At 42.4% G+C, this 22,234-nt stretch overlaps 15 non-coding genes and 1 pseudogene across 15 annotated transcripts; all 16 read right to left on the bottom strand.

Annotated features, from left to right (window-relative positions):
- Positions 1-5,757: 5,757 nt before the first annotated feature.
- LOC123109116 (small nucleolar RNA SNORD14) lies at positions 5,758-5,878 on the bottom strand. Its single transcript, XR_006452410.1, has one exon. It is a non-coding gene; the product is annotated as a small nucleolar RNA SNORD14 (small nucleolar RNA).
- Positions 5,879-6,459: 581 nt separating this feature from the next.
- Positions 6,460-6,552, bottom strand: LOC123109391 (small nucleolar RNA snoR31). Its single transcript, XR_006452624.1, has one exon. It is a non-coding gene; the product is annotated as a small nucleolar RNA snoR31 (small nucleolar RNA).
- A 54-nt stretch (positions 6,553-6,606) lies between these two features.
- LOC123109135 (small nucleolar RNA R30/Z108) lies at positions 6,607-6,702 on the bottom strand. Its single transcript, XR_006452430.1, has one exon. It is a non-coding gene; the product is annotated as a small nucleolar RNA R30/Z108 (small nucleolar RNA).
- Positions 6,703-6,779: 77 nt separating this feature from the next.
- LOC123109347 (small nucleolar RNA Z107/R87) lies at positions 6,780-6,883 on the bottom strand. Its single transcript, XR_006452581.1, has one exon. It is a non-coding gene; the product is annotated as a small nucleolar RNA Z107/R87 (small nucleolar RNA).
- Positions 6,884-6,994: 111 nt separating this feature from the next.
- On the bottom strand, positions 6,995-7,081 carry LOC123109387 (small nucleolar RNA U31b). Its single transcript, XR_006452621.1, has one exon. It is a non-coding gene; the product is annotated as a small nucleolar RNA U31b (small nucleolar RNA).
- A 271-nt stretch (positions 7,082-7,352) lies between these two features.
- On the bottom strand, positions 7,353-7,448 carry LOC123109302 (small nucleolar RNA Z43). The gene has a single exon (XR_006452547.1). It is a non-coding gene; the product is annotated as a small nucleolar RNA Z43 (small nucleolar RNA).
- A 100-nt stretch (positions 7,449-7,548) lies between these two features.
- LOC123109240 (small nucleolar RNA snR60/Z15/Z230/Z193/J17) lies at positions 7,549-7,642 on the bottom strand. Its single transcript, XR_006452524.1, has one exon. It is a non-coding gene; the product is annotated as a small nucleolar RNA snR60/Z15/Z230/Z193/J17 (small nucleolar RNA).
- A 71-nt stretch (positions 7,643-7,713) lies between these two features.
- Positions 7,714-7,791, bottom strand: LOC123109357 (small nucleolar RNA U83). Its single transcript, XR_006452591.1, has one exon. It is a non-coding gene; the product is annotated as a small nucleolar RNA U83 (small nucleolar RNA).
- A 257-nt stretch (positions 7,792-8,048) lies between these two features.
- Positions 8,049-8,133, bottom strand: LOC123109383 (small nucleolar RNA snoR8a). The gene has a single exon (XR_006452617.1). It is a non-coding gene; the product is annotated as a small nucleolar RNA snoR8a (small nucleolar RNA).
- A 287-nt stretch (positions 8,134-8,420) lies between these two features.
- On the bottom strand, positions 8,421-8,510 carry LOC123109384 (small nucleolar RNA snoR8a). The gene has a single exon (XR_006452618.1). It is a non-coding gene; the product is annotated as a small nucleolar RNA snoR8a (small nucleolar RNA).
- A 180-nt stretch (positions 8,511-8,690) lies between these two features.
- On the bottom strand, positions 8,691-8,787 carry LOC123109321 (small nucleolar RNA Z101). The gene has a single exon (XR_006452562.1). It is a non-coding gene; the product is annotated as a small nucleolar RNA Z101 (small nucleolar RNA).
- Positions 8,788-8,975: 188 nt separating this feature from the next.
- LOC123109339 (small nucleolar RNA Z102/R77) lies at positions 8,976-9,059 on the bottom strand. The gene has a single exon (XR_006452577.1). It is a non-coding gene; the product is annotated as a small nucleolar RNA Z102/R77 (small nucleolar RNA).
- A 98-nt stretch (positions 9,060-9,157) lies between these two features.
- LOC123109337 (small nucleolar RNA Z102/R77) lies at positions 9,158-9,244 on the bottom strand. Its single transcript, XR_006452575.1, has one exon. It is a non-coding gene; the product is annotated as a small nucleolar RNA Z102/R77 (small nucleolar RNA).
- A 71-nt stretch (positions 9,245-9,315) lies between these two features.
- Positions 9,316-9,413, bottom strand: LOC123109324 (small nucleolar RNA Z101). Its single transcript, XR_006452565.1, has one exon. It is a non-coding gene; the product is annotated as a small nucleolar RNA Z101 (small nucleolar RNA).
- A 101-nt stretch (positions 9,414-9,514) lies between these two features.
- On the bottom strand, positions 9,515-9,595 carry LOC123109345 (uncharacterized; annotated as a pseudogene).
- A 52-nt stretch (positions 9,596-9,647) lies between these two features.
- On the bottom strand, positions 9,648-9,745 carry LOC123109325 (small nucleolar RNA Z101). The gene has a single exon (XR_006452566.1). It is a non-coding gene; the product is annotated as a small nucleolar RNA Z101 (small nucleolar RNA).
- Positions 9,746-22,234: the final 12,489 nt, after the last annotated feature.

Here is a 22,234-nt window from a genome sequence, read left to right as displayed (position 1 = left end):
GTATGTACCAGTAGCTATGTGTTTGATCTCTCTCTCTCTCTCGTGTTCTTGATTCGGCACGATCTTGATGTATCGCGAGCTTTGCTATTATAGTTGGATCTTATGATGTTTCTCCCCCTCTATCTCCTTGTGATGAATTGAGTTTTCCTTTTGAAGTTATCTTATCGGATTGAGTCTTTAAGGATTTGAGAACACTTGATGTATGTTTTGGTGATCAACTTGCGAGTTCGGTGACCTCGTGAACTTATGCATAGGGGTTGGCACACATTTTCGTCTTGACTCTCCGGTAGAAACTTTGGGGCATTCTTTAAAGTTCTTTGTGTTGGTTGAGCAGATGAATCTGAGATTGTGTGATGCATATCGTATAATCATACCCACGGAGACTTGAGGTGACATTGGAGTATCTAGGTGACATTAGGGTTTTGGTTGATTTGTGTCTTAAGGTGTTATTCTAGTACGAACTCTAGGATAGATTGAACGAAAAGAATAGCTTCATGTTATTTTACTACGGACTCTTGAATAGATCGATCAGAAAGGATAACTTTGAGGTGATTTCGTACCCTAGAATAATCTTTTCGTTTGTTCTCCGTTATTAGTGACTTTGGAGTGACTCTTTGTTGCATGTTGAGGGATAGTTATATGATCCAATTATGTTATTATTGTTGAGAGAACTTGCACTAGTGAAAGTATGAACCCTAGGCCTTGTTTCAACACATTGCAATACCGTTTTCGCTCACTTTTATCATTAGTTATCTTGCTGTTTTTATATTTTCAGATTACAAAAACCTATATCTACCATCCATATTGCACTTGTATCACCACCTCTTTGTCGAATTAGTGCACCTATACAATTTACCATTGTATTGGGTGTGTTGGGGACACAAGAGACTCTTTGCCATTTGGTTGCAGAGTTGTTTGAGAGAGACCATCTTCATCCTACGCCTCCCACGGATTGATAAACCTTAGGTCATCCACTCGAGGGAAATTTTCTACTGTCCTAGAAACCTCTGCACTTGGAGGCCCAACAACATCTACAAGAAGAAGGTTGTGTAGTAGACATCACACCACCACAGCGGACATCCATGTGCCCACATAGGAAACTGGGGATCTATGTGGGGTACAAATCACCGTCGATTATTAAGTACCTGGAGCCCCTTACTGGGGACCTTTTCACAGCCCATCACATTGATTGTATATTTAATGAGGAACACTTTCCGACATTAGGGGGAGACTTCAAGTACCAGAAAGAATGCTCGGAAATTGATTGGAATGCTCAAGCCATTTCATCCTCTGATCCACATACACAAGAGACTGAACTCCAAGTTCGGAAAATCATTAATTTGCAACATCTTGCAAATAACCTACCGGATTCATTTACTGATCTAAAAGGTGTTACAAAGTCCTTAAATCCGGCCAGAAATGTGCCCTAAAGAGTGGAGGTACCAATAAAAACCACTCAACTCCATGTTCCTAAAAAGAGGGGGAGTAGGACGGCCTCTGACCTGGAACAAGCTTCCAGCAAGCAATAAAGGAAATCGAAGAGAAAAACCTTGGAGTAGGTAAATGCAAGTCAACTCAACGTTGATAAACACCTTATGGGTAGTATACACCTAGTGGAAGGGCAACCTCCACAACCCAGCTTCAGTTTGCACACACTGGCTGGGCCATTGGAACACCCACACTCACGCGTATTGGGAAATCACGAAGAGTCACCAGGGGTGCAGGGAATTTCCATCAACTATATCAATTCTGGAGAATCTTTCGATCGTAAGTCTACGAGTGTCGACATTTATTTTGCTGAAAAAATTGCATATATCCTTCTCATTGATCATGATCCAAAGACCATCGTTTGAGTGCCAAAAGTGCTCCGACTGGCCTAAATGGAAGGACGCAATACAAGCAGAAATTGCCTCTCTTAACAAAAGAAAGGTATTCACTGAAGCAATACCGACACCTCCCAATATTTTCCCTGTGGGATACAAATGGGTTTTTCTCCAGAAACGGAATGAGAACAATGAGGTGGTGAGATACAAAGCAAGGCTCGTAGCACAAGGGTTCACGCAAAGACTCGGCATTGATTTCAATGAGACATATTCTCCTGTAATGAGTGGAACCACTTTCCGATACCTTATATCTTTGGCAGTGCAAAATCGTCTATCTATGTAGTTGATGGATGTCATGACCGCATATCTCTACGGGTCACTAGATTCGGATACGTATATGAAGGTTCCTGATGGAATCTCTATACCGAATACAAGCGCAAAACGCAACATGTATTGTGTAAAACTGAATAAGTCATTATATGGCTTAAAACAGTCGGGACGGATGTGGTACAACCGACTTAGTGAGTTCCTTCTACAGAAAGGTTACTCTAATAGTAGTGATTGCCCATGTGTCTTTATCAAAAAGTCCTCTACAGAATTTTGCATCATTCCAGTGTACATAGATGATCTCAACATCATCGGTAACACACAAGACATTGATGAAACACGCAATCACCTAAAGATGGAATTTAAGATGAAGGATTTGGGTAAAACCAAATTTTGCTTAGGTATTCAACTTGAGCACCTTCCCTCAGGAATTATGGTACACCAAGCTGCCTATATCCAGAAAATATTGGAGAAATTCAATATGGACAAATCCTACCCATCTAAAACTCCCATGGTGGTTCGTTCTCTAGACATAGAGAAAGATCCGTTCAGGCCAAGGGATGATGGAGAAGAAATATTGGGACCCGAGGTTCCATATCTCAGTGTCGTTGGAGCGCTCATGTATCTTGCAAAATGCATGAGACCTGGCCTCGCATTTGCAGTGAATCTACTTGCTAGACATAGCGCAACTCCCACCAAACGGCATTGGTCTGGAGTGAAGAATATATTTTGATATCTCCAAGGCACAAAGGATTTTGGCCTATTTTTTCAGTTCCAAAGCAACCAGGACTCTAATATGATTGGATACGCCGATGCTGGCTATTTATCAGATCCCCATAATGCCAGATCACAGTCCGTTTTTGTGTTCCTACATAGTGGAACTGCTATATCATGGAAGTCTTCTAAACAGACTCTGGTGGCAACATATACCAATCATTCTGAAATTATCTCATTATTTGAGGCATCATACGAATGTGTGTGGCTTCGCAGAATGATAAACCACATACAACAGTCATGTGGAATTGGTTCTATAGGATCGCCTACCATTATCTACGAAGATAATGCGGCTTGTGTTGCACAGATGCAAACAGGCTACATCAAGAGTAATATCACTAAACATATTTCTCCTAAGTGGTTTTTCCCCATGAACTTCAGAAAAATGGGGAAATAAACATCTTGCAAGTTAAATCATGTGAAAACCTTGCCGATTTATTTACTACTCCCTCCGTCCCATAATATAAGAACGTTTTTGGCACTATACTAGAGTCAAAAACGTTCTTATATTATGGGACAGAGGTAGTAAGTCTCTACCAAATTCTACATTCCAGAAATAATTTCATGGAATTGGTATGCGACGACTTCGAGACTTGCAAGTATCAGGGGAGCGTCTCCTTGAACTATTCATGTTTAAGACATCATATTGCACTCTTTCTCTTTGTGAGTTTCTGTTTCAGGTTCCCATCAAGGATCCTATTGAAGAAGGATCTTTTCGAGGCGATGATACTACAATGGACAATCTTGAAGATGATGATCATACCTGGACAAGCGTATGAAGATTTTACATGGACAAGCGTAGATTAGGGGGACTGTTGTGATTAATTAGTTTGTAGTAATTAGAAGGAAATCTCCCCTTGTCCTGCGGCATACAGTTGCCTTGTCGCAACCGACGTGTCTCTCTTTTCCCTCTCTTTTAACTGTTGCATCGGTTCTAACCATCACGTCTTGTGCGAGGTGTCTTCCAAACATATATAAGTTGTACTGTTTCTACCAATCAATACAAGTTGATCTTTCATCTAAACATTACAGATCAAGCAAGGGTTGCCTAAGAAATCAGCTTCCTAAACCCTGCAGAAAATAATGGTTGAACCCATAGACTCAATATTCACACTGGTCAAAAGGCTTTTAACACATATTCAGTCCAAGTTTCAGCAACGAAACAACGTATTCAGTCCAAGTAGTAATGGCCCGGCTCAACTAAAGCAGATCCAGCAAATTCTGGACCACCAAAATTGTTATATGGGCACGATGGCGGAATAATATGGAGGCTGAAATGAGCAACGGAGAACTCAGAATTGCTATAATTCAGGGTACATAATTATTAAACCCATTAAGGTGGAAACGCAGGTTGAGCGCTCGTGTATGCCACATCGGCTTAGGAATAATTGTTCTACTCGATTTGCAATTGGTTCATTTGGCCGAGTGCGTGTATGCCACATCGGCTTAGGAATAATTGTTCTACTCGATTTGCAATTGGTTCATTTGGCCGAGTGCGTGTATGCCACATCGGCTTATGAATAATTGTTCTACTCGATTTGCAATTGGTTCATTTGGCCGAGTTCTGATTGATCGTTCGTGCTGCTCCTGGCAGTAAGATGGTCACCATGTACAGTTACCGGTACGATGCTCATCATGTACCTCGTTAAGCAAACCTTGTTTCAATGAACTTCATACACTCAAATAAACTTAACAAAAGAATATTAAGCGTTAGGTAGTGACTAATGCCTAAAAAAATTGTGCTCTTCAGTAGCCTGGCCCGCTCAACTTTTTCTTTGAGGCTCCGCCACTGGTTGTAGGTGTGATCTAAAAAGTATATAGCAGCATATTTAGGACGAGAAATATCTTGTAGCTGTGTGGCCAACATACTGTGAGGTGCGATTTCCTCGTGAAGCTTTTTTGGCGGCTGGGAAAACAAGCATTTCCCTTCTGGTTATCTGAAAATGTAAGCCAACCAAGAGAACATATTCTTCAGGTGTGTCTCATATAGGATAGAGTAACAGGCTTTCATTGGAATACAAGCAACTCCTCCGTCCCGCAATATAAGATAGTTTATCAAGCTAACATAGCTTGAAAAACGACCTTATAGGGACTGAAAGAGTATTAAATTTAAATCGAACCACATGAAAGACTTGGTTAAACAGGTTTTACCCGAGCAAGCATCAAACAGAGCTTTTATTTTCTTCTAGCATTGGAATAGAACATACACACATTTTTCTTTTGTTCACCAAAACTACAAAGGACCTCAGACATAACAAAAAAAACTACACCTACACCCCTCAGAGGGCCAAATAACCAGCCATGCAGTCTTCATGCAATGCGCCGCAGTTCATCTACAGAAAACAGCGACAGCATACAAAGCATAAGCATAGGCAAGCTAGCAATGCTTCCATGGGTACATCACCCAACCATGTAACACAAAAGGCATAACATCCAGGATGTCGGATCAAAGACTTCTAGCAAGCATGAACACTATTATCTGCCTGTTATCAAGCGGTAGACCAACCACCATATTCGCGCTCTGTCCGAACCTATTTCCGTACATTCAGGCAGCAATGAACACTTGTTCAACATTGTTGAGGAGACTTCCAGGCTCCACCATTGCTTTTCAATCACTAAAGACCTTCGAATCACATATTAAGACTTCAAAAAAAATCAACAACTAAATGAAGCACATATTTGGATTAAGAATGGACGATTCCAGCTTGAGAATAATATCTGGCTGGGCTAAAACCCAGCAACTGTGAATGTTTGAGAAACAAGCCAATATAATGAAACAAGCAGCAAAGAAACAAACTAAAATCAAAACAAAGATAAAATGGGAATGTTAACAAGGCTCAGACATCCAAGGAAGGAATTAGCAGCATTAGCTCTCAAGCCTGGCTGGGCGAAAGCTCTTAGGCGGCAACTGCGAATGTTTTGAGAAACAAGCCTTAAATTTATCATCACTGCCAAACCATTTCCCCAGTTGATTGAATAAAATTGACTATCACAGGAACACAGAAGGCATAGCAAATGTTCATAGCTAACAGACACGCCAAACCATTTCCCCCATTGATTGATTAAAATTGACTATCAGAGGAACACAGAAGGCATAGCAAATGTTCATAGCTAACAGAGACATGGCAACAGACCCATTTACATACAGACAATTAGATACTTGCAGGAAAAAACAGAGTAATCAAGATTAAAGAGAAAGAAACCAGAAACACCAGCTGAACCAAACGGCGTTTAAATGGGGATTCCAGCCAGACCAATTAACAACAGTTATGAGGAGGACACTTGCAGAGAAGAAGCAGCTGTCGCTTACAATATGAAAAGTAAAAGACCCAAGCAGTATTAAACCTTAGAAAGCCGCAAATATATCGTCGTTTGGAATCTGACGGTAATTCAACATAAAAGCTAATCATTGTAGGATTCAATTGCATTCTGGATCTAATTTGGAAAACGAGGTCTATTATCAGAATATAAATGCCTTCTCATTCACAGGAATCCATTGATACTGACCAAATAAACAGCAGCAAAATTATCACTGGTGGATTCAGATGCAAAGATGACATCATATGTACAGCTTAAGCCATCCTCGGATCAAGTGTTGGATCATGCATTAATACCTCGTCACTAGACTGGAACGTTATGAAGAAGCAAAGGATCAACAAAGCAAAAAGAGATTAAGATCAAGTTGCTCAGTGGTGGCAATATTTAATTGGTTCGATTCTGCCAGCGAGGTCGTCAATGCTTTCAGAAGAGGGAGCTTGTTATCCTCATCGCAACTACGTTGCCCAAAACAACAAACAAAATCAAACACAAAAGGACAACGAAAAGAACAATGAACGGCAGAAAAAATTAGGTACGGATGGCTCGGTTCAGCGGGATAATCGGCATACAAATCAACTCCTGAGAGAAAACCTGTGATTTGGTCTGTTGAGCTTGAATATTTGCAAATCGTCACTGCCATCACCCAAGGAAAAGAACCAAGTATGTAAACAAAACAGAACCAACTGGAAGACATGACTGAAACAAATTTGGGAGGGATAAGGGTGCCGCAAAATATTGAATCATCATCTACCGAGTCAGATTCAGAAGTATGTCAATCAGCACAGATCCAACAATGCAGACCCTAAGACTGGGGCGACAAATATGAAATCATCATCCTCAAACTGGTTTGGAAAATCTTTGCAACCATCAATGTAACTATTGTACACAATAAAACTTTATTTTTGCAATCAAACTGAATTTACAAAAACAGTTAACAGATCGCCAACAATAGCAGTAAATCCCAAAAGCAACAGGATATGAGCTCAGTAAGAACGTAGCGATTGATAATCACACCTGGAAGATCATATTTATTGAATTGTCTCATCACTGCTCACATCCAAGCAAATAAAAAAGAATTAACATGCCAAGCCCAGATATAATGTAATAAGAGGACTCAGAATATGGGTGGTGATATAACAGGATGGTCGGCAAGGCAAATAAATGCCAGTTACGACGAACGAGACCAAATATCAATCTTCACCGTCCTCTAAAGGAATCATAGAAACTAAATTGACTGATTTTCAAATGAAAAGCGTTAGGTTAGATGAACTAAATTATTTGATTCTCGTGTAAAAGGTTTAGGTTGAAAGGTCATCAGATAGGAGCGAAAGACTATTTTTGTTCATGTAATCATGATTTGATCATATGAACTATGCACTTGTAATCATCACTCGACCTGGGCAAACACCAATTCAAGAGACATAAAAACAAAAAGACGAAGAAAACAGAAACGGGGTACCAGGAATCATGATGCCTCAGAAGGAAGGCAGTAGGTTATGTAATCACTAGTGATTTCATTGAGAAAGGTTCACACTAATCATCATCAGCACCATGAAGAAAATTCAGACATATGCTTGTCTATTAATTTAGTTTAATCCTTGGCCACCAACAAACAAAAACACTTACAGAAGCAAACCAATCATCAGCTGAAGAATCTCAACAGGGGAAAGCAGTTTGGAGAGGTATACAAGAATGGTTGGAGGCAAGAAGATGCCAGCTACGACAAAGACAAAATATCAACCTTAACTGTCCTCAAAACAAAATGGAATCAGAAAAAAATAGATTGACTGAGATCAAATGGTTTACTGGTGCTCAGATTCTATGGGTGTATAGGAGTCATTCATGTGGATCTCCCATCAGTACGAGGAATGTTTTTTAATCACTGCACAATTGGAACAAACAGCACCAAGAATCCTTAACAAATCACACAATATTTAAAACATTGAATTATTTACGAATTTGGCATCTTGGAGCAGGACAAGACAACTAATGTCAATCAAATATTAGCCTGAAGGTGACAAATTTAAAACTTAAACAAATTCAGATAAACACTTAGTCTCAAATCCAAATGCAAAACAAACCTCAAGACAAATAAACACGGATCCAAATGTAAAACAAACCTCAGGACAAATAAACACACAAAAAACAAGGATCCAATGAATCCAGAAGAAGCATGATTGGTGCTCGGATTCTATGGGTGTATGTATAGGAGTCGTTCACGTGGATCTCCCATCAGTACGAGGAATGTTTTATAATCATTGCACCACCAAATGTTCCAACTCAAAACTATAGAAGAACCACAAGGACTTGAATTATAATAGATAAAAAAGAAAAAAAATTGAAGCACAGAAAGTGAACTGGAATGTCAGATTGAGCATACGCCAAGATCTATCTAGACATTAGAAATAAATGAAAAAAAGGAAAAGTCAAATTAAATGAACATTATTAAGGATGCATCAGATCTCCAAGGTGAAAAGGGTGTGACATCATAGAAATGCCTCAGACGCAAATTACCCATAAACTTGTGTCTCCTCACCTGCACCAACAATGCTCGTTCCAAAAACAGAAGCAACAACTTGAAAAAACTGACCATTTCAAATGAACATCAAAAGAAGACAGCAATTAACAATCAAACTCATTTTTGGCACCAATATACAAGGCAGAGTTGCAGCATTTCAAAACAAAAAGAAAGCTAAAAACAAAATGCACTACTTTTTCTTATCAAACCAGGGATGATGATCAGACTCGGTTCAGTATATAGGCCATCATGTTGGCCAATCAAACCAATAGGGAAATTAATCATTCATCATCTCACCTCCACTGATTAAATTAGAAAATGATTAGATTAAATTAGTCTGCATGGAACATAGCAGAGGATACAATGATAAAGCAAGGACTTAATCTTGAAAGCAAGAGAATGATCAGACTCGGTTCAGTATTTTAGGCCATCATATCAGCCAATCAAACCAATAGGGAAATTAATCTCATTCATCATCTCATCTCTCGCCAATTAAAACCTAAAACAAAAGATTTTGGAAAGAAAAGTACAAATAACAAAAAAGAAGTGAGTGAGGGGATGCATCAGATCTCCAAGCTGAAAAAGAGTATGACATCACTGAAATGCCTCAGACGCAAATTACCCATAAACTCATGTCTCCTCATCTGCATCAACAACACTCATTTTTAACAACAAAAAGAAACTGACCAGCAAATTTAAAAAGAGAAACTCAACAAACCGGCAAAGTATTCTTTCTTAATACAACTAGTATGGGGTATGATCAGATAGAGCTAATACATGATTCATTGGACATCATATCATCCATCAACAATGTAATTATATCCTCATCTCACCCAAACGAGTCAAAGATAAGAAAAAATGAATAAGGGAAGAGGAGGACATTAACAAGCATGCATCAGATCTCCAAGGTGAAAAGGGTGTGACATCACAGAGATGCCTCAGACGCAAATTACCCATGAAACTTGTGTCTCATCATCTGCTTCAACAATGAAGCTCCAGGAAACAGCAGCAAGAACGAGAATGAAACATAAATTTCTAGAGAAACTAGAGCCAGCAGAAGAGATGGATAAGCAAAAATATATATTTTAACATAAACTACAGAAAATATATCAACACAACCCACATAATAGTTGCTATATACACAAGTTCATACCGCATCTGAGAAGCATGCGGTATTTCTGGAGATACTGACGAAAAATACCAAGGCCTTTTTCTGGAGATACTATCAAAACACCAGCGCCTAATCACAACAGAGGGCTAACAAACAGGTAGGCAAATCCCTGATAAAACTACAGAATCGTAAGAGGACTGTGCAATGTGCACCACCATCACTACCGGACCACAACAGCGAGCCCATATAGAACGGCGACGGTGAGGCGGATCAGTGTGGCATCGTCTCATACACGGCGGCGATGAGATCCGCCGGTAATCAGTTTTTGCGATGCGCGAGGACAGATCAACAATCCATCGGTCCGAGAGGGAGCAACAGCAAACTGACCGAAATACAATCTGAACAACCTAAGACCCTAGACCCTAGAACTAGGCAGGGCGAGAATGCGCGGGGAACGGGGTCATTACCGAGCTCGTCGTGGAGCCTCCATGGTGGAGGCTATGGCGGAGAAGTGGCGGCGCGGCGAGGGGAGGTGGAGGAGTCAGTTGCTGGCTTATTATAGGGTTTGGATTATACAGGCCCGGTGTGGGCTTTGATGAGTTTGGGCATGGGATTGTCCAGTGGCCTTTTGGGCCGAATTTGGAACAATAACCATTCTCTTCTAAAAAAAAGGAACAATAACCAATCGTAGAAAAAAAAATGCCTTGTCTCAAAAAAATTGCCTGAAAAAAGCATTCGCCTTTTTTCTCAAAAACAAAACTTGATAATCTCAAAACCAAAGGATAAGATAAGATGCTTGAATATCTCACTAATATGTTTGTATATCTCATATTTCTTGTTGGAACATATTTTTTATGTGCGAATATTCAGGAAACTTTTCTGAGGTATTTACTATATGATTTTCCGGTGCTAGAATCTTTGTTAGAGTTGCATAAGAAAATTATTTTTCGTCATACCTCATGATTCTGATGGCGTCCGCACCACCCTAATGGTGGAGGTAACCATCAAACTTACATACAAACTATCAAACAAACACCTGGTTTGGTATGGCTCGATAGATACATATCATGAAACATGCAATGTCTCGGCTCGGGTTGTCTCGCCATGCATTCTTAAACAAGTTATATGTCCCACCATACATTCATGGACAAGTTAGAAGGTGATATTAATTGCTCAATAGAAATCGGGTAAATACATCCAATGACTTCCGATGTTGTTAATTACCGTTGGATGACAGACGAATATATTGTTGGCAAACGCAGTAATTTTAAAAAAAAATTCCTACGCACACGCAAGATCCATCTAGATGATGCGTAGCAACGAGGGGAAAGAGTGTTGTCCACGTACCCTCGTAGACCGTAAGCGGAAGCGTTGTGACAACACGGGTGATGTAGTCGTACGTCTTCACGATCCGACCGATTCTAGCACCGAAGATACGACACCTCCGCGATCTGCACACGTTCAGCTCGGTGACGTCCCACAAACTCTAGATCCAGCTGAGTGTCGGGGGAGAGCTTCGTCAGCACGACAACATGATGACGGTGATGATGAAGTTATCGACACAGGTCTTCGCCTAAGCACTACAACGATATGACCGAGGTAGAAATCTGTGGAGGGGGCACCGCACACGGCTAAGAGATCAACTTGTGTGTCTATCGGATGCCCCCCTCCCCGTATATAAAGGAGTGGAGGAGGGGAGGGCCGGCCCTCTCTATGGCGCGCCCTAGGGGGAGTCCTACTCCCACCGGGAGTAGGATTCCCCCCTTTTCCTAGTTGGAGTAGGAGAGAAGGAAGGGGGAGAGAGAGGGAAGGAAGGGGGGCGGCCCCCCACCCAATTCGGATTGGGCTAGGGGGGCTCGCCCTCCACCTTTCCCTTCCTCTCCTCTATTCCACTAAGGCCCATTAAGGCCCATATACTCCCCGGGGGGTTCCGGTAACCCCCGGCCCCGGTACTCCGGTAAATGCCCGAACTCACCCAGAACCATTCCGATGTCCAAACATAGGCTTCCAATATATCAATCTTTATGTCTCGACCATTTCGAGACTCCTCGTCATGCCCGTGATCATATCCAGGACTCCGAACAACCTTCGGTACATCAAAACACATAAACTCACAATACCGATCGTCATCGAACGTTAAGCGTGCGGACCCTACGGGTTCGAGAACTATGTAGACATGACCGAGACTCATCCCTGGTCAATAACCAATAGCGGAACCTGGATGCTCATATTGGTTCCTACATATTCTACGAAGATCTTTATCGGTCAAACCGCATAACAACATATGTTGTTCCCTTTGTCATCGGTATGTTACTTGCCCGAGATTCGATCATCGGTATCTTAATACCTAGTTCAATCTCGTTACTGGAAAGTCTCTTTACTTGTTCCGTAATGCTACACGGAGGGCCCAGAGATACCTCTTCGATACACGGAGTGACAAATCCTAATCTCGATCTATGCCAACTCAACAAACACCATCGGAGACACCTGTAGAGCATTTTTATAGTCACCCAGTTACGTTGTGACGTTTGATAGCACACTGAGTGTTTCTCCTGTATTCGGGAGTTGCATAATCTCATAGTCATAGGAACATGTATAAGTTATGGAGAAAGCAATAGCAACAAACGAAACGATCATCATGCTAAGCTAATAGATGGGTCAAGTCAATCACATCATTCTCTAATGATGTGATCCCATTTATCAAATGACAACTCTTTGTCCATGGCTAGGAAACTTAACCATCTTTGATCAACGAGCTAATCAAGTAGAGGCATACTAGTGACACTGTGTTTGTCTATGTATTCACACATGTACTAAGTTTCCGGTTAATACAATTCTAGCATGAATAGTAAACATTTATCATGATATAAGGAAATAAAAATAACAACTTTATTATTGCCTCTAGGGCATATTTCCTTCAGTCTCCCACTTGTACTAGAGTCAATAATCTAGATTACATTGTAATGTTTCTAACACCCATGGAGTCTTGGTGCTGATCATGTTTTGCTCGTGAGAGAGGCTTAGTCAACGGGTCTGCAACAGTCAGATCCATATGTATCTTGCAAATATCTATGTCTCCCTCCTTGACTTGATCGCGAGTGGAATTGAAGCGTCTCTTGATGTGCTTGGTTCTCTTGTGAAATCTGGATTCCTTTGCCAAGACAATTGCACCAGTATTGTCACAAAAGATTTTCATTGGACCCGATGCACTAGGTATGACACCTAGATCAGATTTGAACTCCTTCATCCAGACTCCTTCATTTGCTGCTTCCGAAGTAGCTATGTACTCCGCTTCACATGTAGATCCCGCCATGACGCTCTGCTTGGAACTGCACCAACTAGCAGCTCCACCATTTAATAAAAATACGTATCCGGTTTGCAACTTAGAGTCATCCGGATCAGTGTCAAAGCTTGCATCGATGTAACCATTTACGATAAGCTCTTTGTCACCTCCATAAACGAGAAACATATCCTTAGTCCTTTTCAGGTATTTCAGGATGTTCTTGACCACTGTCCAGTGATACACTCCTGTATTACTTTGGTACCTCCCTACTAAGCTAATAGCAAGGTAGACATCAGGTCTGGTACACAACATTGCATACATGATAGAACCTATGGCTGAAGCATAGAGAATGACTTTCATTTTCTCTCTATCTTCTATAGTGGTCGGCATTGAGTCTGACTCCACTTCACACCTTGTAACACAGGCAAGAACCCTTTCTTTGCTTGATCCATTTTAAAATTCTTCAAAACTTTATCAAGGTATGTGCTTTGTGAAAGTCCAATTAAGCGTCTTGATCTATCTCTATAGATCTTGATGCCCAATATATAAGCAGCTTCACCGAGGTCTTTCATTGAAAAATTCTTATTCAAGAATCCTTTTATGCTATTCAGAAATTCAGTATCTCATTTCCGATCAACAATATGTCATCCACATATAATATCAAAAATGCTACAGAGCTCCCACTCACATTCTTGTAAACACATGCTTCTCCAAAAGTTTGTATAGAACCATAAGCTTTGATCACACTATCAAAGCATATATTCCAACTCCGAGAGGCTTGCACCAGTCCATAAATGGATCGCTGGAACTTGCACACTTTGTTAGCACCTTTTGGATCGACAAAACTTTCTGGTTGCATCATATACAACTCTTCTTTAAGATATCCATTAAGGAATGCAGTTTTGACATCCATTTGCCAAATTTCATAATCATAAAATGTGGCAATTGCTAACATGATTCGAACAGACTTAAGCATCTCTAGGGTGAGAAGGTCTCATCGTAGTCAACTCCTTGAACTTGTCAAAAAACCTTTCGCAACAAGTCGAGCTTTCTAGACAGTAATATTACCGTTAGCGTCAGTCTTCTTCTTGAAGATCCATTTATTCTCTATGGCTTACCGATCATCGGGCAAGTCAACCAAAGTCCACACTTTGTTCTCATACATGGATTCCAACTCAGATTTCATGGCTTCAAGCCATTTTGCGGAATATGGGCTCATCATCGCGTCCTCATAGTTCGTAGGTTCGTCATTATCAAGTAACATGACTTCCAGAACAGGATTACCGTCCCACTATGGTGCGGATCTTACTCTGGTTAACCTACGAGGTTCGGTAGTAATTTGATCAGAAGTTTCATGATCATCATCATTAGCTTCCTCACTTACTGGTGTAGTAATCACTGGAACTGATTTCTGTGATGAACTACTTTCCAAAAAGGGAGTAGGTAGAATTACCTCGTCAAGTTCTACTTTCCTCCCACTCACCTCTTTCGAGGGAAACTCCTTCTCTAGAAAGGATCCATTCTTAGCAACGAATATCTTGCTCTTCGGATCTGTGATAGAAGGTGTACCCAACAGTCTCCTTTGGGTATCCTATGAAGACACATTTCTCCGATTTGGGTTCGAGCTTACCAGGTTGAAGCTTTTTCACATAAGCATCGCAGCCCCAAACTTTAAGAAACGACAACTTGGGTTTCTTTCCAAACCATAGTTCATAAGGTGTCGTCTCAATGAATTTTGATGGTTCCCTATTTAATGTGAATGCAGCTGCCTCTAAAGCATAACCCCAAAACGATAGCGGTAAATCAGTGAGAGACATCATATATCGCACCATATCTAATAAAGTGCGGTTACGACGTTCGGACACACCATTACACCGATCGTCACAGAACTTTAAGCGTGCGGACCCTACGGGTTCGAGAACTATGTAGGCATGACCGAGACTCATCTCCGGTCAATAACCAATAGCGGAACCTGGATGCTCATATTGGTTCCTACATATTCTATGAAGATCTTTATCGGTCAAACCGCATAACAACATACGTTGTTCCCTTTGTCATCGGTATGTTACTTGCCCGAGATTCGATCGTCGGTATCTCAATACCTAGCTCAATCTCGTTACCAGCAAGTCTCTTTACTCGTTCCATAATGCATCATCCCGCAACCAACTTATTAGTTGCATTGCTTGCAAGGCTTATAGTGATGTGCATTACCGAGAGGGCCCAGAGATACCTCTCCGACAATCGGAGTGACAAATCCTAATCTCAATCTATGCCAACTCAACAAGTACCATCGGAAACACCTGTAGAACACCTTTGTAATCACCCAGTTACGTTGTGACATTTGGTAGCACATAAAGTGTTCCTCTGGTAATCGGGAGTTGCATAATCTCATAGTCATAGGAACATGTATAAGTTATGAAGAAAGCAATAGCAGTAAACTAAAATGATCAAGTGCTAAGCTAACGGAATGGGTCAAGTCAATCACATCATTCTCCTAATGATGTGATCCCGTTTATCAAATGTCAACTCATGTCTATGGTTAGGAAACATAACCATCTTTGATCAACGAGCTAGTCAAGTAGAGGCATACTAGTGACACTCTGTTTGTCTATATATTCACACATGTATTATGTTTCCGGTTAATACAATTCTAGCATGAATAATAAACATTTATCATGAAATAAGGAAATAAATAATAACTTTATTATTGCCTCTAGGGCATATTTCCTTCAGTCTCCCACTTGCACTAGAGCCAATAATCTAGATTACACAGTAATGATTCTAACACCCATGGAGCCTTGGTGCTGATCATGTTTTGCTCGTGAGAGAGGCTTAGTCAATGGGTCTACAACATTCAGATCCGTATGTATCTTGAAAATCTCTATGTCTCCCACCTATACTTGATCGCGGATGGAATTGAAGCGTCTCTTGATGTGTTTGGTTCTCTTGTGAAATCTAGATTCCTTTGCCAAGGCAATTGCACCGGTATTGTCATAAAAGATTTTCATTGGACCCGATGCACTACGTATGACACATAGATCAGATATGAACTCCTTCATCCAGACTCATTCATTTGCTGCTTTCGAAGCAGCTATGTACTTCGCTTCACACGTAGATCCCGCCATGACGCTTTGTTTAGAACTGCTCCAACTGACAGCTCCACCGTTCAATATAAATACGTATCCGGTTTGCGATTTAGAATCGTCCGGATCAGTGTCAAAGCTTGCATCGACGTAACCATTTATGATGAGCTCTTTGTCACCTCCATAAACGAGAAACATATCCTTAGTCCTTTTCAGGTATTTTAGGATGTTCTTGACCACTATCTAGTGATCCACTCCTGGATTATTTTGGTACCTCCCTGCTAAACTAATAGCAAGGCACACATCAGGTGTGGTACACAGCATTGCATACATGATAGAGCCTATGGCTGAAGCATAGGGAACACTTTTCATTTTCTCTCTATCTTCTACAGTGGTCGGGCATTGAGTCTTAGTCAATTTCATACCTTGTAACACAGGAAAGAACCTTTTCTTTGCTTGATCCATTTTGAACTTCTTCAAAACTTTATCAAGGTATGTGCTTTGTGAAAGTCCAATTAAGCATCTTGATCTATCTCTATAGATCTTGATGCCCAATATATAAGCAGCTTCACCGAGGTCCTTCATTGAAAAACTCTTATTCAAGTATCCTTTTATGCTATCCAGAAATTCTATATCATTTCCAATCAACAATATGTCATCCACATATAATATTAGAAATGCTACAGAGCTCCCACTCACTTTCTTGTAAATACAGGCTTCTCCAAAAGTCTGTATAAAACCATATGCTTTGATCACACTATCAAAACGTTTATTCCAACTCCGAGAGGCTTGCACCAGTCCATAAATGGATGCTAGAGCTTGCACACTTTGTTGGCACTCTTTGGATCGATAAAACCTTCAGGTTGCATCATATACAACTCTTTTTCCAGAAATCCATTCAGGAATGCAGTCTTCACATCCATTTGCCAAATTTCATAATCATAAAATGCGGCAATTGCTAACATGATTTGGACGGACTTAAGCATCGCTCCAAGTGAGAAGGTCTCATCGTAGTCAACTCCTTGAACTTGTCGAAAACCTTTCGCAACAAGTCGAGCTTTGTAGATAGTAACATTACCGTCAGCGTCAGTCTTCTTCTTGAAGATCCATTTATTCTCGATGGCTTGTCGATCATCGGGCAAGTCAACCAAAGTCCACACTTTGTTCTCATACATGGATCCCATCTCAGATTTCATGGCCTCAAGCCATTTTGTAGAATCTGGGCTCATCATCGCTTCCTAATAGTTCGTAGGTTTGTCATGGTCAAGTAACATGACCTCCAGAATAGGATTACCGTACCACTCTGGTGTGGATCTTACTCTGGTTGACCTACGAGGTTCGCTAGTAACTTGATCCGAAGTTTCATGATCATCATCATTAGCTTCCTCACTAATTGGTGTAGGTGTCACAGGAGCCGGTTTTTGTGATGAACTACTCTCCAATAAGGGAGCAGGTACAGTTACCTCATCAACTTCTACTTTCCTCCCACTCACTTCTTTCGAGAGAAACTCCCTCTCTAGAAAGGATCCATTCTTAGCAACAAATGTATTGCCTTCGGATCTGTGATAGAAGGCGTACCCAACAGTCTCCTTTGGGTATCCTATTGTAACACCCTCGATGCGACTATAGCTCCCACGTGTCGAGGCACGACTTAGAGACATAATCGCATTGAAGGCATATGTCGCAAGTTAGGCAATCTTCAGAACATCCCATGTAATATAATAATAAAGGGGAGATAGCATAGTTGGCTTGCACTCGCCACGTCAATCAAGTACATAAATAACATTACAACATCCAAACACTCATGGCCTGACTACGGTGCCAAAATGAAAGAGGACCCAACATGCGACACGGTCCCAATCACCCCCAACTGGGCACCACTACTGATCATCGGGAAAGGAAACATAGTATCGTTGAGAGTCTTCGTCGAACTCCCACTTGAGCTCATACGCGTCACCTGTAGCGGAATCATCAGGCCCTGCATCTGGTGTAATAGTAATCTATGAGCCACAGGGACTTAGCAATCTCGCACCCTCGCGATCAAGACTATTCAAGCTTATAGGAATGGCAAGGTAAATTATGAGTGGAGCTGCAGCAAGCGACTAGCAAGTATGGTGGCTAACTTATTCGCAAAAGAGAGTGAGAAGAGGAGGCAAAGCGCGAGCGAGAAACTAGAGAGCAACCTGCACAAACATTACTCCAACACCGTGTCCACTTCCCGGACTCCGCCGAGAAGAGGCCATCACGGCAACACACTCAGTTGATTCATTTTAATTAAGTTAAGGTTCAAGTTATCTACAACCGGACATTAACAAATTCCCATCTGCCCATAACTGCGGGCACGACTTTCGAAAGTTCAATCCTTGCAGGGGAGTCCCAACTTAGCCCATGACAAGCTCTCACGGTCAACGAAGGAATAGACCTCCTCCTAAGACGTTCCGATCAGACTCGGTATCTCGGTAACTCAAGACACTTCGACAGGTTAAAACAAGACCAGCAACACCGCCCGAATGTGCCGACAAATCCCGATAGGAGCTGCACATATCTCTTTCTCAGGGCACACTCAGATTGTCCAAACTTCCGGTAGGCCATCCCAGAGTTGCCCCTGGTAGCCACCGGCGGCTGACAGTTTGGACCAACACTCAGAGGAGCACTGGCCCCGGGGGGGGGGGGGTAAAATAAGATGACCCTTGAGTCTACAGAACCCAAGGGAAAGAAAAGGCTAGGTGGCAAACGGTAAAACCAAGGTTGGGCATTGCTGGAAAAGCTTTAAACAAGGCGAACTATCAAGGGGTTCCCATTATAACCCAACCGCGTAAGGAACGCAAAATCCGGGAACATAACACCGATATGACAGAAACTAGGGCGGCAAGAGTGGAACAAAACAGTAGGCGAGAGGCCGAGCCTTCCACCATTTACCAAGTATATAGATGCATTAAGATAACATGGCAATATAATGATATCCCAACAAGTAAATAAAAGATGTTCCAACAAGGAACGGCCTCCAATCTTCACCTGCAACTAGCAACGCTATAAGAGGGGCTGAGCAAAGCGGTAACATAGGCAATCAATGGTTTGCTAGGACAATGGTGGGTTAGAGGTTTGACATGGCAATTTGGGAGGCTTTAAAGCAAGTGGTAGGCATCGTAGCAATGGTATAGCAAAAGAGCGAGCAAACTAGCATAGCAAAGATAGTAGTGATTTCGAGGGTATGATCATCTTGCCTGCACAGTTGTCAGAGTTGACTGGATCCTCAAGAGCAAACTCAATGGGCTCCTCGTTAGCAAACTCATCTCCTGGCTCTACCCAAACAAGACAAACAGCAACAAGGATACAATCAACCACGTGCAAGATCAAGCAATATGATGAAATGATGATATGCTACGCGGGATGTGATGCGGGATGCAAAATGCAAGATATGACAGGAAAATGCATGAACCTGGCCTCAACTTGTAAAACCAAGTGTTCCACTGGAAAGATGATATGAAATCTCTTGAAAACGATATAAAAAACGCCGGAATCGGAGTTACGGTTTGGAAATGGCAAGCGTTTCAAAAATGACACCGGTCTGCGATTTACAGCAAGTAGGCACCTAAATGCAATGAGATGGACATGCTACAGCACCCAAACATGACAACAAAATACATGGCAGGGATGCACACAAGATGCTTAACAAAAGTCTAGCACTGAGCTACGGCCAATACACCCATTAACAGGTTCAAACAAGCATGGCAAAAACGCAAATGGTAAACAGATCTCAGACTTAGTGAAATTAACACTTGTCTGGAATTTCAGATCATATAGCCCTCTTCTACATGCTACAGGACCTGAACATGACAAAGCAAAGCATGGAATGGAGCTACTCAACAAGCTTAACAAAAGTCCCTTAGTGACCTTGAGCCAAAAGGGATCACAAAATATGCTAACAAGCACACGAACATAGCAAAAACATAATCAGTTTCAGACTTAGTGAAAAACTGGGACATGCTGAAACATAACTCATGAAGGCATGTTTACGAGCTCGATGCACTCACCACGGTGCAAGTCATGGCAATACAAGTATACATCCCTTAAGAAGGCACAAAATGCAAGCTAGACATGGAAAGAACAATGGCATAGCATGCACGGATCAACTACAATAGCATCGGCAAAATCGCAAACAAGTTGACGATCTTCTCAGATTCACAATGAAGCAAAAGTAGAGCTCGATTGACTCAAGCTAGGTTGCTCCATAATTGCAAACAAAGACATGGATGGATAGAGCATAACAAGATTAACAAAACTCCTTTACTGATCATCCTCAAAAGAGGCACGGGTCACTAGGAAACAACATGAACATATGGCATCATGAACTAAATAATCCCAGACTTAGTGAAAACTACTAAGTCCCTGAAAACAGATTTACCGGGTGCCTCACTTTGCAAGCTTGCACAAGTCACCACACACATCACAAAAATGCATGGGTTTCACCTCTAGAAAGATAACAAAATCCTTAACAAAACATCTATAGGACTCATGGGCATATCATGCACACAACAATCATGGCAAAAATGACAAAAGTCTAAGATGAACTAGCAGATCTAACAATTAACTCAAGTAGCCCTCTTCTAACATCATTTCAGGCATCAAGATGAGCTCAAATGAAAATGATGCAATGGAATTAAATGATGTACTCTCTGAGATGAACATTTTGATATGCTATACACCCAAATCGGGGCTACGGATGCAAAGTTACGGAGCCGCGAACATGAGCACTTGGAGTAAAAAAATACTGGGACTTGGTAAAAAAAAGAGGGGTCAACCCTAGTCTCTTCTCAGATCCAGATCGGGGCGCAGTTCCCGAGGTGGCGGCGGCACTGTAGCTAACGGCGGCGGCGGGCGCGGGCGGAGCGGCCGGGCCTCCCACCGGCGATGAGGCAGCCGGCGGAGGCGGGGGCTCGGCCGCGGCGCCTCTGGGCGGCGGCGCGAGGGAAGGGGCGGCGCGGCCGCGGGCGAACGGCGGCAGGGGCGGCCGGGCGGCGTCGAGATCCGCCGGAGAAGAAGCCGGCCGGCGAGGTGGCGGCACCGGCGTCGAGCTTCCGGGGCGGCGGGGCGAGACCGAGGCGGCGGGGCGACGCGCGGGGAGGCGCGGGCGGCGATGGGCCGGGCGGGCCCGCTGCGGGCTCGCCGGGCCACGGCGGCGGGTGGCGGCGGAGATGCCACATGGCGGCGTCTGACTGGGCGCGGGGGCGGCAGACGTTGTCTGGTCCGCTCCGGACACGTCCGGCGGCGGCGGATCTGGGATTTTTAGGGTTAGGGGGAGAGGATCCACGAATTTCGGAGGGGGGTGTATATATAGGCATAGAGGGAGCCAGGAGAGTCCAAATGAGGTGCGGTTTTCGGCCACGCGATCGTGATCGAACGCTCTAGGACATGGAGCAGAGTTTGGTGGGTTTTGGGCCAAATTGGAGGGGTGTTGGGTTGCAACACACACGAGGCCTTTTCGGTCCCTCAGTTAACCGTTGGAGTATCAAACGAAGTCCAAATGGTACGAAACTTGACAGGCGGTCTACCGGTAGTAAACCAAGGCCGCTTGGCAAGTCTTGGTCCAATCCGGAAATGTTTAATCCCCACACACGAAAGAAAGCTAGAAATGACCACCGGAGGAGAATGAAGCACCGGAATGCAAAACGGACAACGGGGAAAATGCTCGAATGCATGAGATGAACACGTATGCAAATGCAATGCACATGATGACATGATATGAGATGCATGACAACGACAACAACACACGGAGACAAAAACCCAAACCTGAGGAAATAAAATAACTTAACGCCGGAAACGGCAAGAGTTGGAGTACACATATGGAAAGTTACATCCGGGGTGTTACAACACTCCACCACTACGAAAGGATCTCGTCCCGAGATCTAGGACTGAAAGAACGTCGGGTACTCAGAACGGAGGTGATCCTCGCGTTCCCAGGTAGCTTCACGGTCGGAATGGTGTGACCACTTGACT

The sequence above is a fragment of the Triticum aestivum genome, chromosome 5A (assembly GCF_018294505.1).
Source record: "Triticum aestivum cultivar Chinese Spring chromosome 5A, IWGSC CS RefSeq v2.1, whole genome shotgun sequence".
Taxonomy (NCBI): domain Eukaryota; kingdom Viridiplantae; phylum Streptophyta; class Magnoliopsida; order Poales; family Poaceae; genus Triticum; species Triticum aestivum.
The sequence above is the reverse complement of the archived record's forward strand: the minus strand, read 5'-3'. Positions and strand labels throughout refer to the sequence as shown.